The following is a 7,574-nucleotide window of genomic DNA, read 5'->3' as shown; positions in this document are numbered from 1 at the left end:
GTGCTGATTCTGTTTTTTTGTGCTGATTCTGTGTTTTTGCGCTGATTGTGTGTTTTTGTGCTGATTGTGTTTTTGCGCTGATTCTGTGTTTTTGTGCTGATTCTGTGTTTTTGCGCTGATTCTGTGTTTTTGCGCTGATTCTGTGTTTTTGCGCTGATTCTGCGCTGATTCTGTGTTTTTGTGCTGATTCTGTGTTTTTGCGCTGATTCTGTGTTTTTGCGCTGATTGTGTGTTTTTGTGCTGATTCTGTGTTTTTGCGCTGATTGTGTGTTTTTGTGCTGATTCTGTGTTTTTGTGCTGATTCTGTGTTTTTGCGCTGATTCTGTGTTTTTGCGCAGATTCTGCGCTGATTCTGTGTTTTTGTGCTGATTCTGTGTTTTTGCGCTGATTCTGTGTTTTTGTGCTGATTCTGCACTGATTCTGTGCTGATTCTGTGTTTTTGTGCTGATTCTGTGTTTTTGCGCTGATTCTGCGCTGATTCTGTGTTTTTGCGCTGATTCTGTGTTTTTGTGCTGATTCTGCGCTGATTCTGTGCTGATTCTGTGTTTTTGTGCTGATTCTGTGTTTTTGCGCTGATTCTGTGTTTTTGCGCTAATTCTGTGTTTTTGCGCTGATTCTGTGTTTTTGCGCTGGTTCTGCGCTGATTCTGTGTTTTTGCGCTGATTCTGTGTTTTTCTGCTGATTCTGTGTTTTTGCGCTGATTCTGTGTTTTTGTGCTGATTTTGTGCTGATTCTGTGTTTTTGTGCTGATTCTGTGCTGATTCTGTGTTTTTGTGCTGATTCTGTGTTTTTGCGCTGATTCTGCGCTGATTGTGTTTTTGCACTGATTCTGCGCTGATTCTGTGTTTTTGCGCTGATTCTGTGTTTTTGTGCTGATTCTGTGTTTTTGCGCTGATTCTGTGTTTTTGTGCTGATTCTGTGTTTTTGTGCTGATTGTGTGTTTTTGTGCTGATTCTGTGTTTTTGCGCTGATTCTGTTTTTGTGCTGATTCTGTTTTTGCGCTGATTGTGTGTTTTTGTGCTGATTCTGTGTTTTTGCGCTGATTGTGTGTTTTTGTGCTGATTCTGTGTTTTTGCGCTGATTCTGTTTTTGTGCTGATTCTGTGTTTTTGTGCTGATTCTGTGTTTTTGCGCTGATTCTGTGTTTTTGTGCTGATTCTGTGTTTTTGTGCTGATTCTGTGCTGATTCTGTGTTTTTGTGCTGATTCTGTGTTTTTGCACTGATTTTGTGTTTTTGTGTTGATTCTGTGTTTTTGTGCTGATTCTGTGCTGATTCTGTGTTTTTGCGCTGATTCTGTGTTTTTGTACTGATTCTGCGCTGATTCTGTGTTTTTGCGCTAATTCTGTGTTTTTGCGCTGATTCTGTGTTTTTGTGCTGATTCTGCGCTGATTCTGTGTTTTTCTGCTGATTCTGTGTTTTTGCGCTGATTCTGTGTTTTTGTGCTGATTCTGTGTTTTTGTGCTGATTCTGTGCTGATTGTGTTTTTGCGCTGATTCTGTGTTTTTGCGCTGATTCTGCGCTGATTGTGTTTTTGCACTGATTCTGCGCTGATTCTGTGTTTTTGCGCCGATTCTGTGTTTTTGTGCTGATTCTGTGCTGATTGTGTTTTTGCGCTGATTCTGTGTTTTTGCGCTGATTCTGCGCTGATTGTGTTTTTGCACTGATTCTGCGCTGATTCTGTGTTTTTGTGCTGATTCTGCGCTGATTCTGCGCTGATTCTGTGTTTTTCTGCTGATTCTGTGTTTTTGCGCTGATTCTGTGTTTTTGTGCTGATTCTGTGTTTTTGTGCTGATTCTGTGCTGATTGTGTTTTTGCGCTGATTCTGTGTTTTTGCGCTGATTCTGCGCTGATTGTGTTTTTGCACTGATTCTGCGCTGATTCTGTGTTTTTGCGCTGATTCTGTGTTTTTGTGCTGATTCTGTGTTTTTGTGCCGATTCTGCGCTGATTCTGTGTTTTTGTGCTGATTCTGCGCTGATTCTGTGTTTCTGCGCTGATTCTGTGTTTTTGCGCTGATTCTGCGCTGATTGTGTGTTTTTGTGCTGATTCTGTGTTTTTGCGCTGATTCTGTTTTTGTGCTGATTCTGTGTTTTTGAGCTGATTCTGTGTTTTTGCGCTGATTCTGCGCTGATTCTGTGTTTTTGTGCTGATTCTGTGTTTTTGCGCTGATTCTGTGTTTTTGTGCTGATTCTGTGTTTTTGTGCTGATTCTGTGTTTTTGTGTTGATTCTGTGTTTTTGTGCTGATTCTGTGCTGATTCTGTGTTTTTGCGCTGATTCTGTGTTTTTGTGTTGATTCTGTGTTTTTGTGCTGATTCTGTGCTGATTCTGTGTTTTTGCTCTGATTCTGTGTTTTTGCGCTGATTGTGTTTTTGTGCTGATTCTGTGTTTTTGTGCTGATTCTGTGTTTTTGTGCTGATTCTGCGCTGATTCTGTGTTTTTGTGCTGATTCTGTGTTTTTGCGCTGATTCTGTTTTTGTGCTGATTCTGTGTTTTTGTGCTGATTCTGCGCTGATTCTGTGTTTTTGTGCTGATTCTGTGTTTCTGCGCTGATTCTGTGTTTTTGCGCTGATTCTGCGCTGATTCTGTGTTTTTGTGCTGATTCTGTGTTTTTGCGCTGATTCTGTGTTTTTGTGCTGATTCTGCGCTGATTCTGTGTTTTTGCGCTGATTCTGTGTTTTTGCGCTGATTCTGTTTTTTTGTGCTGATTCTGTGTTTTTGCGCTGATTGTGTGTTTTTGTGCTGATTCTGTGTTTTTGCGCTGATTGTGTGTTTTTGTGCTGATTCTGTGTTTTTGCGCTGATTGTTTTTGTGCTGATTCTGTGTTTTTGTGCTGATTCTGTGTTTTTGCGCTGATTCTGTGTTTTTGTGCTGATTGTGTTTTTGCGCTGATTCTGTGTTTTTGCGCTGATTCTGCACTGATTCTGTGTTTTTGCGCTGATTCTGTTTTTGTGCTGATTCTGTGTTTTTGTGCTGATTCTGCGCTGATTCTGTGTTTGTGCTGATTCTGTGTTTCTGCGCTGATTCTGTGTTTTTGCGCTGATTCTGCGCTGATTCTGTGTTTTTGTGCTGATTCTGTGTTTTTGTGCTGATTCTGCGCTGATTCTGTGTTTTTGCGCTGATTCTGTGTTTTTGTGCTGATTCTGTTTTTTTGTGCTGATTCTGTTTTTTTGCGCTGATTCTGTGTTTTTGCGCTGATTGTGTGTTTTTGTGCTGATTGTGTTTTTGCGCCGATTCTGTGTTTTTGCGCTGATTCTGTGTTTTTGCGCTGATTCTGTGTTTTTGCGCTGATTCTGTGTTTTTGCGCTGATTCTGCGCTGATTCTGTGTTTTTGTGCTGATTCTGTGTTTTTGCGCTGATTCTGTGTTTTTGCGCTGATTGTGTGTTTTTGTGCTGATTCTGTGTTTTTGCGCTGATTGTGTGTTTTTGTGCTGATTCTGTGTTTTTGTGCTGATTCTGTGTTTTTGCGCTGATTCTATGTTTTTGTGCTGATTCTGTGTTTTTGCGCTGATTCTGTGTTTTTGCGCTGATTCTGCGCTGATTCTGTGTTTTTGTGCTGATTCTGTGTTTTTGCGCTGATTCTGTGTTTTTGTGCTGATTCTGCACTGATTCTGTGCTGATTCTGTGTTTTTGTGCTGATTCTGTGTTTTTGCGCTGATTCTGCGCTGATTCTGTGTTTTTGCGCTGATTCTGTGTTTTTGTGCTGATTCTGCGCTGATTCTGTGCTGATTCTGTGTTTTTGTGCTGATTCTGTGTTTTTGCGCTGATTCTGTGTTTTTGCGCTAATTCTGTGTTTTTGCGCTGATTCTGTGTTTTTGTGCTGGTTCTGCGCTGATTCTGTGTTTTTCTGCTGATTCTGTGTTTTTGCGCTGATTCTGTGTTTTTGTGCTGATTCTGTGTTTTTGTGCTGATTCTGTGCTGATTCTGTGTTTTTGTGCTGATTCTGTGCTGATTGTGTTTTTGCGCTGATTCTGTGTTTTTGCGCTGATTCTGCGCTGATTGTGTTTTTGCACTGATTCTGCGCTGATTCTGTGTTTTTGCGCTGATTCTGTGTTTTTGCGCTGATTCTGTTTTTGTGCTGATTCTGTGTTTTTGTGCTGATTCTGTGTTTTTGCGCTGATTCTGTGTTTTTGTGCTGATTCTGTGCTGATTCTGTGTTTTTGTGCTGATTCTGTGTTTTTGCACTGATTTTGTGTTTTTGTGTTGATTCTGTGTTTTTGTGCTGATTCTGTGCTGATTCTGTGTTTTTGCGCTGATTCTGTGTTTTTGTACTGATTCTGCGCTGATTCTGTGTTTTTGCGCTAATTCTGTGTTTGTGCGCTGATTCTGTGTTTTTGTGCTGATTCTGCGCTGATTCTGTGTTTTTCTGCTGATTCTGTGTTTTTGCGCTGATTCTGTGTTTTTGTGCTGATTCTGTGTTTTTGTGCTGATTCTGTGCTGATTGTGTTTTTGCGCTGATTCTGTGTTTTTGCGCTGATTCTGCGCTGATTGTGTTTTTGCACTGATTCTGCGCTGATTCTGTGTTTTTGCGCTGATTCTGTGTTTTTGTGCTGATTCTGTGCTGATTGTGTTTTTGCGCTGATTCTGTGTTTTTGCGCTGATTCTGCGCTGATTGTGTTTTTGCACTGATTCTGCGCTGATTCTGTGTTTTTGTGCTGATTCTGCGCTGATTCTGCGCTGATTCTGTGTTTTTCTGCTGATTCTGTGTTTTTGCGCTGATTCTGTGTTTTTGTGTCTGATTCTGTGTTTTGTGCTGATTCTGTTGCTGATTGTGTTTTTGCGCTGATTCCTGTGTTTTTGCGCTGATTCTGCGCTGATTGTGTTTTTGCACTGATTTCTGCCGCTGATTCTGGGTTTTTGCCGCTGATTCTGTGTTTTTGTGCTGATTCTGTGTTTTTGTGCGGATCTGCGCTGATTCTGTGTTTTTGTGCATGATCTGCGCTGATTCTGTGTTTCTGCGCTGATTCTGTGTGTTTTGCGCTGATTCTGCGCTGATTGTAGTGTTTTTGTGCTGATTCTGTGTTTTGGCTGATTCTGTTTTGTGCTGATTCTGTGTTTTGCAGCTGATGTCTGTGTTTTTTTTGCGCTGATTCTGCCCGCTGATTCTGTGTTTTGTGCTGATTCTTTTTCTATCGTGTTTTGCGCTGCTATTCTGTGTTTCTGTGCTGATTCTGTGTTTTTGTGCTGATTCTGTGTTTTTGTGTTGATTCTGTGTTTTTGTGCTGATTCTGTGCTGATTCTGTGTTTTTGCGCTGATTCTGTGTTTTTGCGCTGATTGTGTTTTTGTGCTGATTCTGTGTTTTTGTGCTGATTCTGCGCTGATTCTGTGTTTTTGTGCTGATTCTGTGTTTTTGCGCTGATTCTGTTTTTGTGCTGATTTTGTGTTTTTGTGCTGATTCTGCGCTGATTCTGTGTTTTTGTGCTGATTCTGTGTTTCTGCACTGATTCTGTGTTTTTGCGCTGATTCTGCGCTGATTCTGTGTTTTTGTGCTGATTCTGTGTTTTTGTGCTGATTCTGTGTTTTTGCGCTGATTCTGTGTTTTTGTGCTGATTCTGCGCTGATTCTGTGTTTTTGCGCTGATTCTGTGTTTTTGTGCTGATTCTGTTTTTTTGTGCTGATTCTGTGTTTTTGCGCTGATTCTGTGTTTTTGTGCTGATTCTGTGTTTTTGCGCTGATTGTGTGTTTTTGTGCTGATTCTGTGTTTTTGCGCTGATTCTGTTTTTGTGCTGATTCTGTGTTTTTGTGCTGATTCTGTGTTTTTGTGCTGATTCTGTGTTTTTGCGCTGATTCTGTGTTTTTGCGCTGATTCTGCGCTGATTCTGTGTTTTTGCGCTGATTCTGTGTTTTTGTGCTGATTGTGTTTTTGTGCTGATTCTGTGCTGATTCTGCGTTTTTGTGCTGATTCTGTGTTTTTGCACTGATTCTGTGTTTTTGTGTTGATTCTGTGTTTTTGTGCTGATTCTGTGCTGATTCTGTGTTTTTGCGCTGATTCTGTGTTTTTGTGCTGATTCTGCGCTGATTCTGTGCTGATTCTGTGTTTTTGTGCTGATTCTGTGTTTTTGCGCTGATTCTGCGCTGATTCTGTGTTTTTGCGCTGATTCTGTGTTTTTGTGCTGATTCTGCGCTGATTCTGTGCTGATTCTGTGTTTTTGTGCTGATTCTGTGTTTTTGCGCTGATTCTGTGTTTTTGCGCTAATTCTGTGTTTTTGCGCTGATTCTGTGTTTTTGTGCTGGTTCTGCGCTGATTCTGTGTTTTTCTGCTGATTCCGTGTTTTCGCGCTGATTCTGTGTTTTTGTGCTGGTTCTGCGCTGATTCTGTGTTTTTCTGCTGATTCCGTGTTTTTGCGCTGATTCTGTGTTTTTGTGCTGATTCTGTGTTTTTGTGCTGATTCTGTTTTTGTGCTGATTCTGTGCTGATTCTGTTTTTGCGCTGATTGTGTGTTTTTGTGCTGATTCTGTGTTTTTGCGCTGATTGTGTGTTTTTGTGCTGATTCTGTGTTTTTGCGCTGATTCTGTTTTTGTGCTGATTGTGTGTTTTTGTGCTGATTCTGTGTTTTTGCGCTGATTCTGTGTTTTTGCGCTGATTCTGTGTTTTTGTGCTGATTCTGTGCTGATTCTGTGTTTTTGTGCTGATTCTGTGTTTTTGCACTGATTTTGTGTTGATTCTGTGTTTTTGTGCTGATTCTGTGCTGATTCTGTGTTTTTGCGCTGATTCTGTATTTTTGTGCTGATTCTGCGCTGATTCTGTGTTTTTGCGCTAATTCTGTGTTTTTGCGCTGATTCTGTGTTTTTGTGCTGATTCTGCGCTGATTCTGTGTTTTTGTGCTGATTCTGTGTTTTTGTGCTGATTCTGTGCTGATTGTGTTTTTGCGCTGATTCTGTGTTTTTGCACTGATTCTGCGCTGATTCTGTGTTTTTGCGCTGATTCTGTGTTTTTGTGCTGATTCTGTGCTGATTGTGTTTTTGCGCTGATTCTGTGTTTTTGCGCTGATTCTGCGCTGATTGTGTTTTTGCACTGATTCTGCGCTGATTCTGTGTTTTTGTGCTGATTCTGCGCTGATTCTGTGTTTTTCTGCTGATTCTGTGTTTTTGCGCTGATTCTGTGTTTTTGTGCTGATTCTGTGTTTTTGTGCTGATTCTGTGCTGATTGTGTTTTTGCGCTGATTCTGCGCTGATTGTGTTTTTGCACTGATTCTGCGCTGATTCTGTGTTTTTGCGCTGATTCTGTGTTTTTGTGCTGATTCTGTGCTGATTGTGTTTTTGCGCTGATTCTGTGTTTTTGCGCTGATTCTGCGCTGATTGTGTTTTTGCACTGATTCTGCGCTGATTCTGTTTTTGCGCTGATTCTGTGTTTTTGCGCTGATTCTGTGTTTTTCTGCTGATTCTGTGTTTTTGCGCTGATTCTGTGTTTTTGTGCTGATTCTGTGTTTTTGTGCTGATTCTGTGCTGATTGTGTTTTTGCGCTAATTCTGCGCTGATTGTGTTTTTGCACTGATTCTGCGCTGATTCTGTGTTTTTGCGCTGATTCTGTGTTTTTGTGCTGATTCTGTGCTGATTGTGTTTTTGCGCTGATTCTG

The sequence above is a fragment of the Pygocentrus nattereri genome, chromosome 12 (genome assembly GCF_015220715.1).
Source record: "Pygocentrus nattereri isolate fPygNat1 chromosome 12, fPygNat1.pri, whole genome shotgun sequence".
Classification (NCBI taxonomy): Eukaryota; Metazoa; Chordata; class Actinopteri; order Characiformes; family Serrasalmidae; genus Pygocentrus; species Pygocentrus nattereri.
Note: the sequence above shows the minus strand (reverse complement) of the source record.